The following is a 25602-nucleotide window of genomic DNA, read 5'->3' on the forward strand; positions in this document are numbered from 1 at the left end:
TCTCTTGATACAGGGTCCACATCCACAACCCCTCCTCACAAGGTTTGTTAAAATATCACATGGCAGTATTTTTTTCTGTGAACACCTGAACCAATCTCCCCTAGATGGAGGGTAGGAAGGCTTTCAATGCCAGTCAGATCGCTCTCCGCTCCAACAAGTGAAGCAGACACTGTGCCGGAGAGCAGAGTCCTTTGATATCCACCTCTCTTAGATGGCCGCCACAACCTCTGAGTGACGAGACTGTCACCACTATGATATCTGAATGGGAGAGGGGTCTGCTGTTAACCCAACTGAGGTTGCGGTACCCAGTGGAATTTCAGGTTCCATTGCAGGGCCTGCATATGCTAGTGGACAAGCTTTACAAGCAGAATGCCAGAGGCCATGAGCCCCAGCAGTCTCAGAGTCAGTCTCATCGAAATCCAGGATAGAGGCTGAATCATTGGAATTATAGCTCGAATATCTTGGACTCGTCGCTCCAGAGGGTAGGTGCAAAACTTCTACATGTTTATAGTGAACCAGAGCGAATGCAAGAGGTTTGCCATAGTATGGAGGTGGGCGATGGCTGCCTAGGGTGAGCCTGCTTTCAAGAGCCAGTCATCTAGATAGGGGAAGACTGGAACCCCTGGCCTCCACAGATGGGCCGCAATCATCATCTTCACCTTTGTGACCACCAGGAGGCTGCTGGTAAGGCCAAAAGAGAGCACAGTGAACTGAAAGTGCTTTTCACCTACCCTGGACCACAGGAAACTGCCCCAATCGTATTCCCCACAGGGCCTGGGAGACCCTGCCTCAGGCCTGGATGGTCTTGGTCTGGTCAGTGCCGGAGTCGACATCACATGACACCGGTCTGTCCCTGTATTGGGTCGAACTATGGGGTCAGCGGTGCCAGAAACGGCCCCATTAGAAGACTACAAGGAGAAGACCATGGACTCGTGACTGGAGCCAATCAGGATTCAGGGACGGATCCAATGGGCCCAATTGGCACATACAGTAAACCCATTGGCAAAAATCCAGTTGCAGCACCTGCAGAACCTGTGAGTCCTGAAGGCACTCCAAAGGGGCTTGCTCGCCTAAATTGGAGGTAGATGGATGCCCTGCAATGGGACCTGAAATTATCTGAACGAGGGGTGGCTTCCAGCTCCTTGAAACTCTGGGATTCACAGAGAAGACCCAGACTCATGGTCTATGGGTGAACTGTGGGAGCTGGGCAGGGATCTGTGGCATCTATCCAGAGCATGTCCAATGACGTCTTAGATTTCTTTTTTTGTGGGGCTTACTCAATGAGGAATTGGAGCGTGACAATAACCAGTGGGAAAGACTCTGAAAGGAGGCCAAGGCCTTCTTTGCCACTGGGACCAGGAGTGCTGCAAAGTAGTCTGGTGTCGGACGACCAGGAGCTTCAGGGGACTCTCCCGGGCCACCCTGGAGTTTATCTCTTGACAGCCTGGGTACGCCTTAAAGTCGTGGCAAGGTAAGGAATCTGCAGCTTGAAGTCTCTATCCGATAGACCAATTATTAAATAAAATGAAATCAGTAGTTGTATTTGTCGACTACCGTATCTATCCTAGATTCTACAACACTGTTAACCAAGACAAAGTTGCACCAACTGCTAAAATTAATTAAAATACTTCATAATTATTTTAACACAGCTAAGTATATCTACACTATACTTCACTAATAACAGTGGACACATGAAGTTTTGATTCAGGTTTGTATACTTTTGAAATACTAAATCAAATCAATGTCAATTACTGGACCCTAATCAATTACACAAATTCAGAGCTTAAATTAAAGCAAATTCAGAGCTTAAATGGCATCCAACCATAGAAATTTTCTTTGGATTAAAGCGGCATTATTATGTTTAATGTGGCCAGCTCCAGCAATGGCCAGACAAAGAATTTCACCACTACAATCCATACAAACGTTCCATGGCAAGCATCCAAACTCCTCAAGTAATTTATCTGTTCCTGAGATTTCTTCTAAGCACCTCATCTGTCTTAAGCATATATCATAAGTATGCATTTGCTCAATGGTGACTCAAGGACCATTGTTAATCGCACTCAGGTTGATATACTCTTAGCCTTGTGGAGGCTTAGCTGTTGACCTGTGAGTATAGAGGAAGCAAATGATTAGGAAACAGGATAAGTGACAGAGTCCCAGTGATATAGGGCAGAGAGAAGGACAAGGAAGGCCCTTAAATATTAGTAGGTAACAAGGTGATAGAAGAAATAGTACAAGAAAGAAGACATAATGGAAGAGAGGAAGGGTTGGGCAAGAGGGTGCAATCACCATCAGGAAACAAGCATTTGCAATGCAATTGGTCTCGCCTTTGGGACCTTTTATGTATTTAGCTATGCCACACATTAGCTGGGTGCTGAAACATCTACTGTTCTTTAACATGGAGGGAAAGTAAGCACCAAACTGAGTGACACGCCAGGTGTGGGAACACAGAGAAATATTGCTTTTCAGCGAGAAATGATATAGTCCAAAGCTCTGTTTTCATTATAAAATCAGGGCCTTCGGTGGTCAAAGCACTGAAAATACAAGATTTGAAAAAATATATATTGTCGTCTACGGGTGCTCGTGGAAGACAATTTCTATGATCTGGAATCTGGAGAATGCTAAAGTGATTCTGGTATTTTACTGACCTCTCCTGGTCGTTTTCTATCAAGAAAGCTAAATAGAGGCAGTTGTCAGAAAAATTAAAAAAACAAAGTCCCTCAGCAGAAAGCAATTCTGGTATTTTACTGACCTCAACTGGTCGTTTTCTATCAAGACAGTTAAATAGAGGCAGTTAAACAGAATAAAGTCCCTAAGCGGAAGCAGACAAGTCCTTGGGCTGATCTCGAGAGCCCACAAAGTACATAGACATAGAAGTATATACTAAAGTATATACAAGAGGTCTTGAATGCTCGACCTAAAAAGATAACAAGCAGGAGTAGTGGGACAGTCAATCAACAGACCCTGGAACCCACCCTCATTCACTCAGGTTTTTTATTGAGACAGTGAAATAACACAATTCCACATCTAAATTGTGGTAAGCCACATCGAAACACTAACCTACACAACAGCTTACACAGAAGGAACTGGTCATGACTAAAGATAAAAAAAAACTGCACACTAAGCAGGGAAGAAGCATAAAATAAGCCAGAGAGAAGTGCCCTAAGCGCAAGATCCCATTCAACATACAGGAGCAGTAGGTGTAGGGGGCCAGACGAGTCTAAACATCACCGGCTCAGATTAAGAGAAAAACCTGTTGAGTGGTACCGTCAGGTAGACAGGTTTATAAAAGTTTCAAAGGTTCTGTGGATTGATCTGGATGGATTCTTTGACATTGTTGTCCCATCAGATCTTTGGACAGAATGTAAAATTTCTATAAGTTGGCCAAAAGAGGAACCTGAACGGATTAAAGAAACAGGTGCTCCAGCTCCGATAGTAATGGATTTTTATGAAAAAGTGATTTACTGGTTAAAACAAAAAATTCCGCCAAAAGAGGTTGACTGGGTTAAAATAGATAGAACTAATCAAGAACCGAAAGAATCAGTACATTCCTTTTATGAGAGGTTACTGTTAGTTTTTAAACAATATAGTGGTTATGAGAAATTAGATGAAAAGGATACGAGTCATTTTATCTATAGATTTGTTTATGGTCTTAGACCAGAGGTTGGAGAAATGATCAGAAATAATATTGTTGGTTGGCAATCACTTTCAGTTGATGACATTTTAAGAAAAGCTAAATACTGCAGTGATGAGTTAGAAGTGAAGCAGAAAAAGCTTAAGGAGAAAGCGATGTGGGCTCAAGTATAAGTGGCTGAGCAACAGATTGCTAGTCTTGGAAATAAAAATACTAATTTTATTCAAACACAAAATTCAAATAAAGGTCAAGGAAAATTTAAATTTAATATTAACAGAAAATTTAATCCTAAAGTTGAAGAATTAAAACAGAAATTACCTTGTTTCAATTGTGGAGAAATTGGACATTGGAGAGACGAGTGTAAGAAACCACCTAGAAATTTAAAAAGTCCATTGTTAAATCCGCAGATGCAGAGTGATGTTGATCTGCAGCGACAGCTACAGTTGCAACAGAATTTAAATGGTTTGAGTCTTCAGCGACAGCTGCAAAACCAATTGAATCATCAGCAAAATCAAATACCGCAACCTCCTTTTCCTAATTGTGGGGGAAGTCAAAAATATAATCCAAGTGTGGGATTTCAAGGAGATGATCAGGTAATAAGAACCCAAAGGCAAATTGTGCAGAATGCTTCAGGACAATTTTTGTTAACTGAGCAACAAGAAAGTGATTCTGATGATTATTTCTGACGGTGCCCGAGAGAGGGGGAAGAGTGTGTTATTGGAGCCACTCTTGAGGTTGACCAGTCTGGTCCATTTGTAAATGGGAAAGTTAATGATGTAGACATCACTTTCTTAGTGGACACTGGTGCTACCCGTTCTACTGTTAGATCAGTGGAAATTGAAAACCTACCTCTCTCTGGGGAAACCATTCAAGTAGTTGGAGTAAGTAATCAACAGATCAGAACGGATCTAACTGATCCAGTACCAGTTGAAATCGGAAATTTTAAAGACACAGATTTGTGGTTTGTAACAGCAGTCCGGTGAATTTGCTGGGGAGGGATATATTGTGCAAAATGAATTGCAGAATATATTGTTCTCCTGAGGGAGTTGAACTACAAACAATGGAGGAAGATGGTTTGTATCGAATGACTATGATGTTGGTAGAAACAGAAGAAACTAAATTGTTTCCTACATTTGAAAAAGATAATTTACCAGAAGAGCTCAAAGAAACAGTAAAAGCTGAAATTTGGGATTTGACTGGAAATGAGATGGGTCTGATGAAACATGTCGATCCAGTCAAAATTACTTTAAAGCAGGGAATAGAATTTCCAAATATTCCTCAGTATAAAATGAAAGCAGAGACAATTGAAGGAGTTATTCCTGTGATTGAAAAATTCATTAAACAAGGAGTTTTAAAAGAAATTGAGAGCAGTCCTTGTAATTCACCGATTATGGGAATCAAGAAATCAAATGGAACATATAGGATTGTTCAGGATTTGAGAAAAATTAATCAGATTGTTGTACCATGTTGTCCTGTGGTTCCAAATCCTGCAGTTATTTTGTACCAGATTCCACATGATGCAGAATGGTATACTGTTATTGATCTTTGCAATGCGTTCTTTACTGTACCATTACATCCTGAAAGTCAAGAAATTTTCGCTTTCAGATTCCAGAGTAGGACCCTCGCATGGTGTAGAATTCCTCAAGGGTATACAGAAAGTCCTTCTATCTTTAATGAGCTGTTAAAAAGATCTTTGGAAAATCTAGACTTACCTGGCAGGTTGTGGTTCTGAAAATCTGGATTCATATAATAGCACTGGACTCGAGAATAAAAACTTCGTCGAAATAGGACGAATATGGTATCAAAAGACCGAGAATGACGAGTACATCATGTACATGTATTTTCGGCGTATTCGAGTGACGATTTCACCTCGAAATCGTCATTTATATTCTAAACCCTTAGCTCCCATTTACATGTTGCCCTTTACATAGGCCTTAATCCAGTTGAATTTGATTCCACAAGGACACATACTCCTTAATCGACTTCTCCCTGACCTCAGTACAAGTTAGAACCATTGCCCCAGGCCGAACTCGTTAGGTCAGTTCCCTCCCAGTGGCCGAGCAAGATAGCATCTAGGCTCAACCAGCCATAAAACCATTTCAGCGCGCACACCTGCCATATCTCGCTCACATCTTTTCTCCACTCCTTTTCTTTACTTGCTTTATGATGGGGAGGTGACCGTTTTTATTGGGGGTCCAGCGATATCTGATGAAATGTTGCGCCTTGCCGGATGATTTGTTATGGGCAGCACGACGTGAAATATGTACATGTCACCATGACTCTGCTTTTCTTTTGTAACCAGTAACTATAAATGAAATACCACAAATTCAAAGAATGTTTTGCCCAAGGCTGAAAATCATGTATAAAGAGAGAAGCCTGACTTCGTGAAGGTGTACAGTCTCCTGAGAATATACCCGTATTGTACTTCTAGGACCCTGTTACCTTGGTTGCAGCCAATAAACTAATCTTTGACTTCACCTCGAAGACTCTGAGTTTCTGTAGGTCTGACTCAGGAGAACCCGAGGTCTCTGGGTGTTGATTCCCTGACACCGCTGGGTTACCGGTTCTGTGCCGGTTCTTAAAAACCCAGTACCTCAGTTGGCGCCCAACGTTTGGGGCGATTCCAGTGGTACCAGTCAGCCTGAAGATCGTGAGGAGCTTCGTGTGGAAATTCCGGAGGAGGGCCCACCACCTCATCGACCCCTGCATGTCGACGTGGTCCGAAGGTCTTTGCTGCCAGGTTCCCCGCTTCCCGACGGCTACAAGGACTGCTGCCCTGGCTATCGCCCTGATGTTGGACCCTTGAAATTTTCGGTAGAGCTAAACACTGAGACGAGTCTTCTGGTGACGCCATCGATATTTTCAGTTAAGTATAAGTGGAGCGTCTCCCAGTCCTTAGTTGGACTTACTTTGTGGTATCTTTGGGATACAAAAGGTTTTGTATTGGTACTTGCAAGCACCATAACCAAAGGACTCGTGTATTCACGAGAAATATCGTAATCGATAAATCCTGTGAAGTTTTGGAACTAGACTAGAGAGCGAGGATGCCTAGTCTTAGACTTGGGAATTTGTTTTGTCTTGGTAGTAATAATAGGAACTCCCGATTGGAGGACTCAAGTCCGGTTCCTCCAGTTGGAACTCCGACTTACGAGCTATATGTTAAACATGGGGTAGGCCCCATCGTTTACAACGAAGTATGGATTAAATACACTAGGAAAGATGGTGTTTTAAAATGGCCCCGATATGGTAGCTTTGATTCTGAAATCTTAGACAACCTTGAAGTGAAACTCTTTAAAAAGAAAGCCCGGCCGGCGATGTTTGACTCTTTCCGCTTATGGCGCAAAGAAGCCAAACAAAAAGAAATTAAATTAGCTAAGAAAAATAAGAGAGAAGGGGGACTTTCGGTAATGCAAGCAGCCGTGCAGTTTAAAGATAATGAAGAAGAGCAGATAAATGAGCAGTTGCACAGGCAACGTAAAATGGCAATAGATAAGTGTTATCCAGTTTTGCCGTCTCTTCAGCAAGAGGCAGCAAAAGAGCGTGAAAAAGACCCATTAATGTCGCAATTATTAACTTCACCACCCCCCTATGCGCAGAATGCCACAGCACCCCCGCAACCTTTAGTTGCACAAGCTGCGCCTCCTGCTCTTCCACAGCACCCACCAGCTGTTCTTCAGCTGGCTCCTACTTCTTCGGTGCAGCCTCCTCCAGGCCCACCGACCACTTCTGTTTCACCTGTGTTTTCTACGATTTTGCCTACTGTACTTTTTACATCTCCTAATGCTCCCTCTACGATTCTGCCTAGTACCACATCTATTTTCCCTGATACCTCTTCTGCCATCTCTACCCCCGCCTTATCTCACCCCGTTTTTCCATCTGTTTGTCCTTCAGTTTCACCTTCCATTCGGCAGAAAATGGCCAGCACTGTTACTAATCTTCTTTTACCTCTTTTCGGGTCGCCTGCTACGACCCCTAACATAGGAAGAAGACAGTTGCGAAGTCAACTGCCTGATTATCAAGAGAGAGATTCCCTGAATAGTTTAGCTCGGAAATGGGTCATGGACACTGCAAAATATGATGTACAGTCTGTCATGGAAGTCTTCCATCAATGGGAAGCAGCGACACAGAGATATGTTTTCGAACAGATGTGTGTCTTTCTTGGCGAGGATTTGGAAGACAATGATCAAGAATGCATCCCACAAGAAATGTGTCGTGTACGGTTTAAGTTTGGAGAGGGTATGATTGTAGGTCCAGATGTGGAAAAGGCAGTTGAAATGTTATCATATCGGAGTAAGGGAAACAGTTCTGGGTCACCATCTGAATGTAATACATCCAGTAGGAAAAAGGCACGACAATACCCTATGAGAGAAGTTCCCCCACAGTGGAGAGGGTGACGCGACTGCTGTCCCACCTGTCCTGCCACACTTTCAGCGTGTAAGGGTACATGTCCCATGGAAGCGAGCTGAAGTTTTAGCACTCAAACAAACATTACCAGATCCGCGTAAAAATCCTGCAGGGTACTATAAAGAATTGTCACAAACTGCTGGGTCATGTATAATGAATTTAGCCGATATCGATATGTTATTTGGGAATGTTGTTCCACAGCCTTTATGGGGTAAAATTCGTCATTTAGATCATGACCAGGAATTAGGTGACACGTGGGCTAATATTACTGCTGCAGATGCCCGACAAGTTGGTGGTGCCAAGCCTGAGCCTCTGATAGCAGAACTACCTGGTAGAATAGTAGATTACATGAAAACGATAATGCCTGCAATACGCGTAAATTGGGATAAGTTGTCTGCATGCAAGCAAAAGAAAAAGAAACTGTTTCAGATTTCTTCACCAGATTTGAAGAAACATTCATTGACCATAGCGGTCAAGATATGACCACGGAAGGTGGTCAGAGATTGTTTGTCGATAAATTCGTGCACAATCTGCTTCCAGAATTGTGTAGGAAATTAAAAGATTCAGAAAGTTCTTGGGCAGTCTCATCTTCAGCGCAGATATTAGCTACTGCACAATACTACGAGAATAGAGACAAAGATGAGAAAGATAAATTAGAAAAGAAAGCTAGAGAACTCAAAACGAAGGTTTTGCTACAGCAAGCCTATCCGCCACGTGGTGGTGGTGATCAACATAATAATGGCCAGAATCACTATCAGAATACTTTTCAGCAGCCTCAACAATATCAGAGAAACTTGCAAAGATTTGAGTATGCTCAACCCCGTGTAGGCCCCAACCAGTGTTTATATTGCAAACAAGAGGGTCACTACAAATATAATTGTCCTGCCCTGCCACAACGTACGAATGGAGTTCCTCGCGTTAGAGGTCGTGGCAGTCAGCAAGCGCCTAGAGCTAGAGGGCGTGGAAACGCCCAACAGGACACACGTCCCCTTCCGCCACAAAACTCTATGAACAGGTTTGATCAGCAGAATAACGTATCTGACAGGACCGCTCAATACTATGTTGATGAGTATTACACAGAAAATGAGCAGTGGGAGAATAATGATTGCTAGGACAGCCATAGACGAAGAGAGGGAGTTGTTTCAGTTCCAGTAGATCAGAGTGGACCTTACGTTGAGGTGATTACATCAGGTGTGTCAGAACCTTTTCTGTTGGATACTGGTGCTACAAAGAGTTCTATTATGCACTCCAAACTCCCTGGCGCACCTTTGTCTGGCGAAATTAACGTTTCTGTAGGTTTTTCTGGCGCCCCAGTTAGAAATCCGATTTCTGACCCTTTATCTCTTTCTGTTGGTCCTTGTGAATTCGAAGCACCCCTTATTCTGACGACAGGTTGTGGTGAGAATCTGCTAGGATTGGATTTGTTAAAGAGATTGTATGCGACTTTGTATTGTTCTCCTTCAGGAGTACAACTCACTTTAGGCAAGAAAGTGGTTTCTCCTATGTATTTGTCGAGAGATGCACTTCCAGCAGAATTGGCACTTCTCCCAGATATTCTTTGGGCTACTGGTCCTAATGATGTAGGTCTTTTAGAAATTCCACCATATGTTGTAACATTGAAGTCGAATGTCAAAATGCCACGAATTCCCCAATACAGAATATCTAATGAGGGTGAAAAAGCTTTGCTAGCGATTGTTTACGAGTTGATTGAAAAGGATGTGATTGAAGAAACACGAGGCAATGTTTGCAATAGTCCTGTTCTGCCTGTTTTAAAACGAACTGACCCTTCTCAGCCACCTGTGTATAGATTCGTGATTGATCTTAGAGAAGTAAATAAGATAGTTGTGCCACAATTCCCAGTTATCCCCGACATTACCACATTATTAACTATGATTCCAGCTTCTGCTTCATGGTTTTCAGTGATTGACCTAAAGAATGCTTTCTTCAGCATCCCAATTGCTGAGGAGAGCAGGGATATTTTTTCCTTTAGTTTAGGAGGTCAAAGCTTCCGCTTTAAACGCGCTCCTCAAGGCTACTGTGAAAGCCCCTCAATATACAGTCAAGCTCTGAAAACACAACTTGACACGATTGTTTTACCAAAAGGTGCTACTCTTGTACAGTATGTGGACGATTTGCTCGTTGCTGCAGACACTGAAAAAATTTGTAGAAAGGCCACATTGACATTATTGCGTCATCTGTGTGATCTGCATCACAAGGTGTCACTTTCCAAGCTCCAATATTGCCGACAAGAAGTGACCTACTTAGGTCACCTCTTATCGAAGGAGGGAAGGAAACTGACCCCAGAAAGAATTCAGGCAATAGCAAAATTGAGTGTGCCAAGAACACAGAGAGAAGTACGTGCTTTCTTGGGCATTACATCGTACTGTAGACAGTGGATTCCAAATTCTTCGTTATTGGCCAAACCCTTGGTGGCATTAACGTGTAAAAATACACCCAATCCCATTCCTTGGTCTGAAGATTGTCAGAAAAGTTTTCTCGACTTACGCACAGCATTATGTTCGGCTCCTGTGTTAGGTACCCCCAACTACAGTAAGCCTTTCACATTGTATGTCCACGAGAAGGAAGGCTGTGCATTGTCTGTGCTGACTCAGTTATTCGGAGATAGACAGCGGCCATGCGCCTATTTTTCGTCAACTTTGGATCCGGTAGCACGAGCATTGCCAAGTTGTTTAAGGGCCACAGCAGCAGCAGCTGTTTCCATTCGACAGTCTGCTGGTCTAGTAATGAATAATACACTAATCGGGATGGTCCCGCATGCAGTAGACACATTGTTAAATAGGACCAAGACACAGCACTTAACTAGTGCTCGACTGTCCAGTTACGAATTGACGCTGCTAGCGAGCCATGTGCACATAAAAAGGTGCAGTACCTTGAACCTAGCCACATTGTTACCAATTGCAGAGGAGTCAGATGCTTCAGAACAGCACGATTGTTTTCTTAGAACAGAGGAAGAGACGAAAGGGAGAGTTGATTTGTTCGACACTCCTCTTGCTGAATGTGATGGTACATTATGGGTAGATGGTTCATGCTTTAAGCTCCCAAATGGGAACGTGACTACAGCATATGCTGTCACAACTTTGCACACAGTCGTTGAAACTGCGCGAATACCACATGGTTCAGCTCAAGCCGCAGAACTCGTAGCACTTACGAGAGCATGTGTGTTGTCTAAAGGAATGAAAGTGACTGTCTATACCGACAGTCAATATGCGTTTGGCGTGGCGCACAGTTTTGGACGATTGTGGAGAGAACGTGGGTTCCTGACTTTGCATGGAACTAAGATTCAGCATGGTCAGTTGGTGAATGATCTTCTTGAATCACTGACGTTGCCCCTGCAAATAGCGATCGTGAAATGTAGTGCTCACAAGAAAGTGACTGATGATGTTGGTCGTGGAAATGCATTTGCTGATGAAACCGCTAAGGAAACTGCAAAGAATGTGATGAGCCGAATGTATGTTGCGAGCCCAGAAAGATGGACTGGTGATGTTGGAATATGTGAGGACACGATAGAGAGCGTGAAGTCCATCCAAGCTGAGGCCACGGAGAAAGAGTTAAGCACGTGGAGAGAGAGTACAGGAAGAATGGATGCAAATGGTTGTTGGATTGAATTGACAGAGCATCAGAGATGGTTGTTACCCGATGCATATGTGCTTGCAATGGTTACAATGGCTCATGGAATGGCCCATATCAGCGTGAAAGGGATTTGCGAGTTGTTGGCCCCAGTGTGGAAGAATTCGGGGATTCCCAAGTGTGCAGAGAATGTTGTCAAGAATTGCATGGTATGTCTGAAGCACAATCCTGGTAGGGGAACCCCAACTCCAGCTGGTCATTTTGCACCTCCTACGTATCCGTTCGAGGTTTTGCAGCTAGATTTCATACACATGGAGAGGTGCAACAACTTAAAATACGTGCTCGTGGTTGTTTGTGCCTTCTCAAGATGGGTAGAAGCCTATCCCCTAAAAGACAATACTGCCTTGTCCACAGCAAAAGCCCTTGTGAAAGAGTTCTTCCCCAGGTTTGGAATGCCTAGAATGGTCTGGTCTGACAACGGAAGTGAATTTGTGGGTCGTGTGATGAAGAGTGTGTGAAGGGCTAGGCATTAGGCAGAAGTTCCACGCTGCAAATCACCCCCAATCAGCTGGATTAGTAGAATGTTACAATAGCACGCTTAAACTTAAATTGGCCAAAATCCAAGCGAGCACAGGTCTTAAATGGCCTGACGCTCTACCCTTAGCACTCCTATCCACCAGAATGACTGTGCATTCGCGAGTGAAACTGAGCCCCTATGAAATCATCTTTGGTCGGCCAGCCAACATATGGGGAGTGCCTAGGCCCACGAAATTCAGCGAGCTGCAACACCCTATTTTGCTTGATTACTTGTATGAATTGACGGCTAAATTGCGTGTTTTATATCAACAGGTCCACAACACCTTGCCTCCGGTCACTGAGACTCCGGGTCACTCCATTGAACCCGGTTCATGGGTCCTAGTCCGCAACTTTCAAAGAACAAGAAACGACCAGCCCAGATGGACCGGGCCTCACCTCGTCCTCCTGTCTACAAGGGTGGAGGGGAAGGCCAATTGGGTCCACGGGATCCATTGTAAGAAGATACCCTTCCCTCTGCCACATGACCAATGGCTCCAGAAAGGAGGCACTGACTCAGCGCGCACAACTGATGAACGTGTAAAAGAAACTAACCCCGACTGTGAAAGCGAGAACATTTTTCGAGAAACTGTGCCACCACCAGAACAATTGAACTCTGTGGAACCTGAACTACTATTTCTGGACCAGACAGTACCCGGGAAAAGACGCTACAATTTACGACCAAGAAAAACAGACTAATTAAAAGTGATTCCTTTTGTGATTCGAGAGAAAACCCCATGAACTAATAAAATGTGTCTTTTCCCCAAATCCTATTTTTTTTTTAAAAAGTGCAGATCTCCCATCTAGGTAACTTGCTTATTTTGTTTTTTTCGAACCGCCATCCGGGTTCCGCTGCTAGGGTCGCGGTTGATGAAAGACTTTTGGGTGCAGCTGACGACGTTAGGTCGTTGGTTCTGGTTGGTCCAAGGGAGTTGCCCTAGACTGACGGAAGCATCCTTTAGCAGAGGCAACCTACCACCGCGGGCAGCACCTTAGAGAGGATGGAGTTTCCTGATGTGGAGAGGCCTGCCAAACAAATGAACTTTAAGCAGAGACTATGTAACACGAAAGAAAAGTTTGATAATAGTGTGTATTTTTATGCTATTCAGCGTAATGGTCTTTTTGATAAGCTATGTTTTATTCTCTTTTCATGTGACATTTGCGCCCACTACATCACCCATACCTCCTCCTACTGTTTCCTCTCATTCTTTCCACCCTCTGCCTGACCACGAATCAAATAGGAGATTAGAGTTCATTAATAACTCCTTCGTTCAGTTATTACACCAACACCAACTTGTAATGAACACAACTAACTGTTGGGTGTGTGGTCTCATGCCCCACACCACGGATAAAGGTATCCCCTATTTGGTCCTGCCATTTAGTCACAATGGTTCAGTCTGGGCATATAGGACAATGTTCATCTATGCACGAGAAATCCAACCCCTACGTTCTGTAAAAGACAACCTCAAAACTAGCGCCCTAGTCAAAGGTATAGTTGACATGATCAAGGAAGTAACCTCTTACGAAGATACCCCGGATGATGAGATACTTGCATATGTAGGTTGGAACGTGACCGGATATGGCACTACATTAAGTGAGAAACAGCAAGCCAAAAGATCGTCCCCTATCTGGATCGTACCCCATCAAGGTCACCTGTGTCTGCAAGGTATTGGCAAGATTCCCAGAGCTCAGCTAGGGAAGAGTGTCTGTACAGAAACGTATGTTTTTGGATCTCAGACTTCCCGTGCGTTTTTAGCCGCTAAGGGTACTTATTTCATCTGCCATGATAGAGCCTATACATGGTTGCCCCCCCGACTTCTCGGGCTCATGTTTTGTTTCATTCATGTTACCTCCCACCTACACAGCAGCGGCGGATTACCATCGGACAAGGGTAGTTAGAGGTGTTTTGAGTAAAGAAGACACTGCAGGTCAAGAATTTGGTGACTTTGCAATGGGTTTTCTGCCGTTCTGGGGAGCCATGGCTAACAGCAGGAACATAAGGCAATTGACAAGGGTAGTTGAATCCACCGTGACTGAAACTGCTGGTGCCCTTAGTAACCTGACTGCTGAGCTCCAGTCGGATCGACTTATGACCCTTCAGAACCGGGTCGCTTTGGATGTAATACTTGCGGACCGAGGTGGAGTATGCAAATTGATCCAGTCTAGTTGTTGCATTTTCATCCCAGATAATGCTCCAACAGTGTACAGGGCCATCTCCAAACTACATAAGATTTCCGAATCTATTCATGTGGATAAAGGAGATTGGTCGTTAATGGGATGGTTCTGGGAACTGATATCTGCCTGGGGATGGAAAATTCTGATGGTCATTGGGATGGTCTTAGCCATTCTTTTCCTGTTCTGTCTATGCATACAGTGTGCTCCTGCAATATGTGGCCTCTGTGCTACATCATGTGTGAGGAAGCCTGTGTCAAGAAATGAACTAAGCACTAGAATGATGTTACAGCAACATCTCACTGACTTTAGGAATATAGATCTGGACTCAGACTAACACGAGGATAGATTAATTGCCTATGTAAGGGCAAAAGGAGGGTTTGTGGTTCTGAAAATCTGGATTCATAAAATAGCACTGGACTCGAGAATAAAAACTTCGTCGAAATAGGACGAATATGGTATCAAAAGACCGAGAATGACGAGTACATCATGTACATGTATTTTCGGCGTATTCGAGTGACGATTTCACCTCGAAATCGTCATTTATATTCTAAACCCTTAGCTCCCATTTACATGTTGCCCTTTACATAGGCCTTAATCCAGTTGAATTTGATTCCACAAGGACACATACTCCTTAATCGGCTTCTCCCTGACCTCAGTACAAGTTAGAACCATTGCCCCAGGCCGAACTCGTTAGGTCAGTTCCCTCCCAGTGGCCGAGCAAGATAGCATCTAGGCTCAACCAGCCATAAAACCATTTCAGCGCGCACACCTGCCATATCTCGCTCACATCTTTTCTCCACTCCTTTTCTTTACTTGCTTTATGATGGGGAGGTGACCGTTTTTATTGGGGGTCCAGCGATATCTGATGAAATGTTGCGCCTTGCCGGATGATTTGTTATGGGCAGCACGACGTGAAATATGTACATGTCACCATGACTCCGCTTTTCTTTTGTAACCAGTAACTATAAATGAAATACCACGAATTCAAAGAATGTTTTGCCCAAGGCTGAAAATCATGTATAAAGAGAGAAGCCTGACTTCGTGAAGGTGTACAGTCTCCTGAGAATATACCCGTATTGTACTTCTAGGACCCTGTTACCTTGGTTGCAGCCAATAAACTAATCTTTGACTTCACCTTGAAGACTCTGAGTTTCTGTAGGTCTGACTCAGGAGAACCAGAGGTCTCTGGGTGTTGATTCCCTGACACCGCTGGGTTACCGGTTCGGTGCCGGTTCTTAAAAACCCAGTACCTCAAGGTCAACGTTGGTGCAGTATATTGACGATTTGTTGATTGCTGCTAAAACAAGAGAAAATTGTGTGACAGACACAATTATACTGTTAAATCATTTAGCAGATGAGGGACATAAAGTGTCTCCAGCTAAATTGCAGTTTTGTAAACAGGAAGTAAAATATTTAGGTCACAGAATTGCAAAAGGAAAGAGACAAGTGACAGTTGAGAGAATTAAAATGATTCAAGCAATGCAACCTCCAAGAACTCAAAGACAGGTCAGAATGTTTCTGGGAATGGTTGGTTACTGTCGACAATGGATAAGTGGATTTTCGGTAATTGCGAAACCACTACAGAGATTGACAAAATCAGATGTAAAAGACCCAATTGTTTTAAACGAAGCTGAGTTTGAGTCTTTTGAAAATCTAAAAAGAAGCTTGTGTGAAGCTCCAGCTTTAGGCATGCCAAATTATGAGAAAGGTTTTGAACTATATTGCAGTGAAAGAGAGGGATGTGCCTTGTCTGTGTTAATTCAAAGACATGGGAATCTAAAGAAGCCCATTGCATATTTTTCTGCAGTTCTTGATCCAGTTGCTAAAGCCTTACCAGGCTGTTTAAAAGCAGTGGCTGCAACAAGTGTCAGTCTTGAGCAGAGTGAAGGAATCATAATGGGATTTCCTGTGAAAGTTTTTGTGCCTCATTCAGTTGAAATATTACTGACAAGAGGTAAAACTCAGCATTTAACTAGCAGTAGGTTGACTAAAAAAAAAAATATTCTGGGAGCAGATAATGTCTCTATTGTAAGATGTGTGAATCTGAATCCTTCCACATTGTTACCTGATTCTGAAATTATTGATGAAAATGATGTGGAACATGAGTGCTTGGATGTTATGGAATATTGCACCAAGCCTAGGCAGGACATTAAAGATGTTCCTTTGCCTGAATCAGATTTTGTTTACTTTGTGGATGGTTCTTGTTTGAGGTCAGAAGGAGGTGTTTTAAAAGCAGCTTATTCAGTTTGCACAGTTGCAGATGTTGAAGAAGCATCATGTCTTGAAGGAATTCGTTCAGCACAGGTGGCTGAATTAATTGCTTTAATTCGTGCTTGCGAAATTTCAAAGGATTTGAGAGTTACCATAATAACGGACAGCCAGTATGGGTACGGAGTTGTGCATGATTATGGACAGCTCTGGTCTCAGAGAGGCTATTTAACTTCAGCAGGGTCACCAATTAAAAATGCAGTGTTTATCAAGAGATTGATTGACGCTATACAATTACCTAAAGAAATTGCTGTAGTTAAATGTGCAGCACATACAAAAGGTGTGGATTTTATCTCCAAAGGTAATGCTTATGCAGACGAAACAGCAAAATACTGTGCAAAAAATTGTCGTGCATACAATCGGGGAAAAAAGCAAAGAATGTGATTCAAGTTCATTGATGCTAACATCGGTAGTGGAAACATGGCAGGAAATCAGGGATTTGCAAAATGAAGCTGATGAGGAAAAGGATTCATGGTTAAAAGCAGAATGTAGACCACGTGATGAGGATGGAGTATGGACTTACAAAGGTGGCAGAGTAGTTTTACCAAATTGTTTAATTGCTGACATGGCCAGATTATAGCATGGTCCTGGCCATATTGGAAGAGATTCCATGATCAGACTTTTTAAAGAGATTTGGTTTAATACTAAATTTAGAACTATTGCTGAGTCTTTTTGTCAGAGGTGTTTAACTTGCCAGCAAATGAACCCAAACAGAAAGTCAATTGTAGGTACAGGAATTATAGGTCGAGAAGGTGGTCCTTTAACCAGATTGCAAATGGATTTCATTGAGATGCCCCTACACAATTGTTTGAAAAATGTTCTTGTGATTGTTTGTTTATTTTCAAGATGGGTAGAAGCTTTTCCTACTCGACATTGTGATTCAGTTACAGTTGCAAAACTGTTTCTTAGAGAAATCATTCCAAGGTACGGTTTTCCTGTCACTATTGAAAGTGATGGAGGGAGCCATTTTGATAAACTTATGAAATTAATTTGTGAAGCATTACATATTGAGCAGAAAATACACTGTGCATACAGACCAGAGGCATCTGGAGTTGTTGAGCAAATTAATGGAACAATTAAGAACAGGATTGGAAAAATGTGTCTAGATACAGGTGTAAAGTGGACAGATGCTCTTCCACTAGTTCTAATGTCATTAAGGAGTACACCTGATAAGAAGACAGGTCTGAGTCCTCATGAGATTTTAATGGGCAGGGTCATGAGGCAAGCTTTTGTTCCAGTTAGCAAATTGTTGAGCATTAATGACAGTGCTATTTTAGAATATTGCAAGAGACTGTCTGACGTAGTGACTTCTGTGTCTAATCAGGTGGGAACTGAAGCACAATCAGATGAAAAAGTACAGACACATGATCTGAGACCTGGAGATTGGGTCAGGACAAAGGTTCATCGAAGAAGAAATTGTTTGGTCCCTAGGTGGCAGAAGCCTAGGCAGATAATTCTAGTCACTACAAATGCAGTAAAATGTAAAGGATTGAAAAGGTGGATTCATCCCAGTCATACTATTCCAGTACCTACTCCTGATAATTCTGATGAAGAAAGTGATTCAACAGAAGATTCAGATTCTGAAGTAGAAAGTGAGAGAGTTCCATTCACTTGCTGTAATTGCTCAGTTGTTTTAGGAGGAGAGGCGTGTTGTAGCTAATATGGGAGAGAGAAGGTACGCTATATAAAAGTGTATAAATGAAATAAAATAAAAGCGATTGCACATTAAGTTAAAATTTACACTTACTAGCGAGGGACTGAGCGCGAGGTGAGAGAGAGAGCTGGAGGCAACATTGATTGTATGTTTGGGAGCCACCGTGTTCTGTTTGGTGAAGGTGTCTGGCATGTAATTATAGGGCCGTGCTGGGATTTACTGAGGCGTCTAGAACATCGAGGCAAAGAAGCGCTCTGATTTGTTGAGAGATCTGACGAATGACAGCGAGGCAGCGCTGTGATGGATTAAAACATCGCAAACAGCCCTATGATTGGCTGAAGTACGCTGTTGTTTTAAAGTAATTGCCGAGTAAATTATAAAAAGTAAAAAATTGCCGCTTTGGATTTCCTTCCTCGCCGCGCTATTGTTTTCGTGTCACAGCTAAAATGTGACAAGCGTGTGAGAAAGAACGAGACTGTCAGTAGAAATACTTGCTTGCCGCGCTATTGTTTTAAAAGGAAAGTTGGAGGCTACTTTGACTGTGAGTCATCGACTGATGCGTGTTGACACTGCTTACCGAGTGGCTTATGGTAAATGAGTATTTCGAAAAAGAGGTTTCCTTTCTGAGTAGTGGCGGCCGGCGAGCGTTGTGAATAGTGTGTTGGGCTCTCATTGAGAGGGAGAGGCTGTTTTATACAGAGAGAAGGGAGAGGTCTGCAGTGGTAGAGTGTGTCCCAGAGGGGTGCGTTTGCTGTGCACTGATTGGCAAAAAGTGTCCGGAGCAACACGGCTAAGCAGTGTTCTGATTGGCCGAGGCATTTGGGATGCTGTGATTGGATGAGGCGTTTTTACTTTTACCGAGAATATTAGAGCTTTGAATTTTCCTAACACTAGTGCCCAGAGTTTCTTTTAGAAACTGCTTATGTGAGACTAGTTGTTGAATAGCAGTGACTACAACAAACATGCTGTAATGTTGACTGTTAGTAGTGGAATTTTAGTAAATTGACTGCTGCAACTGCAAATACAGCCACAGCAGCAACAATAGTGGGAACAACAAATAGCTTCTATTAGAATAGAGACCACAGCATTGGGTTGATGTGCATTTCATTATAAATAAAATTGGTAATTTGTGATTTCTAAATAAAATTAAGTTACTGATTCAAAGCTGGGTGTCAGAGAGGGAGAATAAGGATCGAGTAGGGAAATTAAATAAGTAATATAATTATTAGCAACTGTATTAATTACTGGTGTGATTATAGTGTCCCAGAAATATTATTTTAAATTATACAGTTCTGTCCCTGTTTTGATTTATTAAATTGGATTATTTCCATTGATGTTTTTAGTTAGTTTACATTTTACTGCCCACATTTTTAAAGTAAGAATTTAGTAAAAAGAGAAAACAAATTTGAGCTAAATTTATTGATAAAGGAGTCTAAATGTTTTTGCAGCCAAACATTTTTATGTAAATTAAAGGCAATCAGAGTAGGTTTTCTTTTTCCACAGGTATTGATGCAGAAAGGTGTGTAAGTGAAAATAAATACATTTTAAAAATAGATAATTGCATTTTGGAGTTTTGTTGTTGTAAAATAAATATTTTATACTGCTGTTTTTGCAAATTAATATTTTTCTTTCTAGGTTTATTAAAATTAGTGATACAGGTAAATTAGAAGATATATTAAATTGACCAAATTATAAAAAATTTCTACACCTGATAATATTAAATTAATTAATTGATCAGCAAACGGTATAAGGCCAATTAAGTGAACACATTTGCCTATTATAATTATAAATAACCAATTTTAACATGGATAACAATTATCAAAAGAAAGAGAAAAAGATTTCTTGGTACAAGAAAATGAAAAATGTTGTTGCTAAATGCGAGAATAAATTAATGATTTCCAAATTAGCGAAATTAAATAATAAAGGTATTAGAGTAGAAGATAGTGATCAATGTAAAATAGATGTTGTAAATACAGATCAGGACAATAATTTAAGTAGATTGCCAGAACAGATTATTGTAACGCCGAAAGTTCCAGTTCAAATTAATGAAGTTCCAGACCAGACCTATTATCAATGTGACGGAATAGAAAAGCATGATGAAATTCCATGTACTTCTGGAATTAATATTCCTGATCATATGAATTCATTAAATGATTTAAAACAGTCCATGAATTATAAAGAAGCAGTGATAGTCCCTGTACTTGGAAAAGATGAAACTAGTCACACTGCTTTAATGGTCCCATTAAATTCTGAAATAAAAATTTTTACTGAAAAAGTTTATTCTATTATACTTGAAATTGAACTAGTAGGGATTACTACTCAGCAAGAAACAGAGATGAATTCATTTCTAGTTAGTGAGATTTGTGATACTGATCTAATTGAATTGACACAGTCTGATGAGTCAAAATTATGGTCAAAGGAAAAGGAAACAGATAAATAAGCTAAATAAACAGCTACAAATACAGCGACAGGTGATGATTGAGCAGAATGAGATGGCTTCACCGCCATTGCAAAATTATGTTAATAAGCAGAAAGACAATTCAGATACAGGATTAAATAAAAAACAGGAAAACAGTTCACAAAAAATAAGTGTACTCCCAGTATCTTGGAATGAAAATGATGATCTTTTAAATGAAGACATTCAAGTAACAGATGAAATTGATCAACAGATTAAAACACTGACTTCTGTAAGTTCACTTATCAGAAATGCAAATTTAATTAAAGGATTAACTGATGACATTCAATTGGCAGAAAGAATTGCTGTCGTAAAAGGTACAGCATACAAAAAGAATGATGAACATGCTTTGAGTTCACTAATACTAACATCTATAGTTGAAACATGGCAGCGAGTCAAAGATTTACAAGATGATGTAACTCATGAGGAGAAAAGTACATGGTTGAGTACAAATTATAGACAGCGAGATGAGGATGAAATTTGGACACACAAGGATGGCAGAGTAGTTTTACTAAATAGCATGATAACTGACATGGACAGAATGTACTATAGAATTGTGAATTTTATTTTCCAAGAGTGTCTGACTTGCCAACAAATGAACACAATTAAGAAAACAGTTGTGGCATTGGGAATAGAAAGACAGGAGAGTGATCTATTGACCAGATTACAAATGGAATTCATTGAGATGGCACTGTATAACAAAATGTGTTACATTTTTGTGATTATCTATTTGATTTTAAAATGGGTTGAAACATTTCAGATGCGACATAATGATGAAATTACTGTTGAAGAGTTTTCAGATGGCAGAAGACATATTGAAAACAGATTGCTCCATTGTACAGATAGACTAGAAATTTCAGGTGTTGAGGAGCAAGAGAACGGTACTATAAAGAACAGAGATGCAAAGATGAGCCTACTTACAGGTATACAGTGGACAGATGTCTTTCCACTTGTTTTGATGTTTCTGAAAAGTGCTACTGATAAAGAGACAAGTTTAAGACTTCATGATATTATGATGGACAAGGTCATGAGTCAGACATTCATACCAGTGAAAAGAATGATGACTATCAATGATAGCATCAATTTGGAGTACTGCAGAAATTTATCTGATGAAATGACTTCTATGTCTGATGAAGATGGAACTGAAGTGCAAACAAGAGAAAAAGAGCAAGCACTTGATCTGTTACCAGGTGAAAGGATCAGGAAAAATGTTCGTCTAAAAAGAAATTGTTTAGTGCCAAGGTGGCAGAAAAGGAGGCCAGTTAGTCTTGTCACAACAAATGCAGTGAAGTGCAGAAGACTGAAGAGGTGGATTGACACTGGCCATACTTTTCGTGTATCTACAGCTGAAAATCCTGATGAGGATAGTGTCACCACTGCTGATTCAGATTCTGAAGAAGAGCCTGAAAAGAATCCAGATCTTGAAGATCGACAAGTTGGTCGACATCTGGAGAACATGAATATAAAACAAGCCTTGAATAAAGAAGACTTGAAAGTTGTGACTGAAGGCTCAGAAAATGATGGAGATCTGCCAGAAAAAGAAGCAGAAGAAGAATCTGATCAGATTGTGATTGAAGACCAGGAGAGTATTGAAAAGCAGAAAAGTAGCTCTGAAAGCAGGAACAGGAATTCTGTAACTGGAAAGTTGAAGGTAATTGAAGAAAAAGAAGAAGATGAATTGCCAAGTACCAGCTACAAAGATGATGTTCCAAACAGAGTGAAGCTGCCGAGTAAAGAAGTACCTGAGTCCAGAATTCAAATTTCTGACACTGAAAAAGATGAAAGTGATGAAGATTCTAAAATAAGAAAATTCAGAAAAGGAGCTTGGAGAACAGAATGTAATGTGATCGAGCAAAAGAAGAAATCATCAAGAAAAGATGGTATTTGGCCAGGAGAAAATGAAGGCCTAAAATTCAAATTGGTACACAGATCAAAAGAAAAGATTGATGAGATATCAAGTCAAAAAGATTGTGAAAAGAAATGTGAGACAGGAAAGAAATTAGAGGTGATACCTGTAATAGAGGTAAATAGTAGCAGGCAGAAAGAGATTGAAGACAATAGTGACAATGATTGAAGTATTTACCTGTTAAAAATTTAGGTTTTCTGTTTTTTTTGGCATAAGGCTGAAGAAAATGTGTTAGGTGACACAAGGTTGAAGAAATTGTGTTAGCTGGAAAAATATAACTTGTGACATTAGGTCGAAGAAAAACTGTTAGAAGGTTTAAAGATATACATTTAAAAAAAAATTGAAAAAGGGGGGTGTTAGAAATTTTTCGAAAATTTAGACAACATTTTTAAAATTTGTTTTATTTTTCCTTGCAAGCTTAATGAAATTACTTTCATGTTTTTGTAATTAACAGCTCAAGATGCTCAATCTTAAAGAGATATTGTAAGATGTCGCTGATATGTGTGCTCCTAATAATTGATACTTTAGTTAGTTTTAGTTGTCAATTTCACTTGAGGAAAAGAAGAGAATTTACAAAATGAGAAAGGCATAAGACAAAGGTAGAACTGAAGGGGTTTCTTAAAACTCAAATTGAGAGTTGTAGATAAACTGATAAGATAAGTCTTTAGAATTTACTAACACAGGTGAAATTGAATTATGTTCATCTTAGATAAAAATTTTGCTAAAATTTTTGGTGGTGTTTGGTGATTTTAAAATCACCAGATGGGGGAGTTGATGAAGCGAGATTAAGAAATAATTTTTATTTCAACTCGTGAAGTCACACTTCCATAAATTAATTAATTATTTTAATGATCTGTGCTGTGTGTATTAATTTAACCTATTTTAAAGTTACATTTTATTAAAAAACACGCGGGAAACTAACACGTGTGCTCATAATTGTGCATTATGTTGCATTCTCATGTATGTGGAAAATAATAAATTAATCTTGTCTATTGTTGTGTCATGACTAATAGCAGCTGTTTTTAAATAATGACATGTGCTTATTTTGCTTTCCTTGTCTATGTGATGTCACTCTATTCTCTATAGGTGCATAAAGAAACCTGCTGGATTAGATGAAGAATGGTAGATATAAAATGCTGCTTTATTTGTGCTTCTGCTAGGTAATTTAGATTAATGGGTTAATCATTAGCAATGATGGGTGACAACAGAACAAACTATTTCTTTCATTAATTACTCTTTTGTGTTTGTTTATATAATAGTTTTACAAATGAAGTTTAGTGATGGCTGCAGAAAAAAACTACACTTTTAAAAGTGACGCAGGAGAGGTGGCGCAGAAAAATGACGCTTTCTGAAAAGAGGCCTAATGATGAAAATGGCACAAGAGAAAATAATTCTGAAAGGATGGAAAAAGCCTCTGATGCTTTTATTCTGAAAGGTTTTGGAAAGATCTGCTAAAAAGATGACTCTGTGGAGAAATTTGCTAACGTGCTACGAGAGTTCAGAGCGGACAGGCTCAAGGTTGGAAGGAAGAGACGTGATAGAAAATGCATTTCTTGAACTCTTTTTGATACAAATTGTAGCAGCCTGAGGAAATGCTGCCAAGACTTCTGCATGAACAATGAACTAGTGAATTTGCCCGGACATGTGGAAAGGAGGTGTCACAGTTTACTGTGGCACGAGGTGGCTCAGCCAATGGAGAGCTAGAATTCGTCTGCTGGAATGTGAAAAATAGTTAGCTCAGCTTATTTTAGGGTATAAGAATCAGTTCAGAGAGCAGTCATTTGGCTTACGCTCGAGAATTCTGGAGGACGTGATATGCTGATGGACTATACACGTGAGGAAAGGAGTTTTTATTAAATGCTTTATTTTTAGGTGATGAGGGTAGAGACAGAGAGATAGTTAGGATTTGGAAATGCTTAATTTTACTTATTTCTGCTAATGAATAATAATTCTTGATTTATGCTCATTTTATTAATTCTGAATAAACCTCTTTATGACTTTTTATAATGCTTGTTTAATAAAATTCCAAAACCTGAGTTTTTCTAGATGTGTTTAACCGCATGCGTGCGGGCGGAATTCCGCCCGTACGCTGGGTTTTGCGAAACCGCACTTTACGTGACGAGCTGGGCTCGTCATGAGCGTGCGAGGAGGCTACGCCATGACGAGCCCAGCTCGTCATGAGCGTCGAAGGGGTTAAATAAACTTTCTAAATGACAAGCTGGTCTTGTTTATTGTGGGTAGTTTAAAACAACATATTTAGATCTTATCGCCTCATGATTCAGTCGCTCTATTGTTGATATGGGCCTAGTGTTGAAGTGTAAGTTTGGTGGTAGTAGATAGAGTCATTTATGCAAAATTTTGGTGAGAGCGCTGGATCACTACGTAAGTGACTCTTCAAGCAATAAAATACACCCACTCGGCCTTTGAAAACAAGACTGGAGAAGTAGGGTCCTACATGCACTAGACCTGAAATAGAAGATATAACATGCAATCAGAGCGCTGCATGTGAAAATGGCTAAAGATGATAACACCAACAGATAAGGCCTCCCAAAGCTTTGTTGTAGAAAGAACACCGTGCCAATGTCCTTCCTTCCCCCCAAGATCAATATTAACCCCTTCGACGCTCATGACGAGCCCAGCTCGTCATGGAGTTTCCATTGACTTCAATGGAAATTACATTCAAAGCCATAAAACACCTTAGCATCCAAGTGGTTAACCAAAATGCTTAAGTGCAGCAACAGGCACACAATCCTGAAGGCAGCCCTTAATCTTGGGAAAGTGATGATCAAATTGATAAATATCATGGTCTTCCAGGACTATACCAGGCAAGTGCTGAATCAGAGAGCCCGCTGATGAGCTTAAAAAGAAACGTTAACTCATACTCCCATTTCCAGCCAAACTAAAAGTCATACATAATTAAAAGGACTTCGCTTTCAACACACCCA

General features: G+C 40.9%; 1 protein-coding gene across 6 annotated transcripts in view; it reads right to left on the reverse strand.

Moving 5' to 3' along the window:
- The window catches only part of PIK3CB (phosphatidylinositol-4,5-bisphosphate 3-kinase catalytic subunit beta), a 999444-nt gene that overhangs the window by 817983 nt on the left and 155859 nt on the right, over nt 1-25602 (reverse strand). The window contains exon 1 of one of the 6 annotated variants that reach the window (XM_078666112.1): nt 3953-4006. The exons of the other annotated variants lie outside the window; for them this stretch is intronic. The gene's annotated coding sequence lies outside the window, so the exon portion shown is untranslated. Of the gene's footprint in view, nt 1-3952; nt 4007-25602 lie in introns of those variants that run through there. 6 annotated transcript variants of the gene reach the window in all.

Source organism: Lissotriton helveticus, chromosome 11, assembly GCF_964261635.1.
Source record: "Lissotriton helveticus chromosome 11, aLisHel1.1, whole genome shotgun sequence".
Taxonomy (NCBI): domain Eukaryota; kingdom Metazoa; phylum Chordata; class Amphibia; order Caudata; family Salamandridae; genus Lissotriton; species Lissotriton helveticus.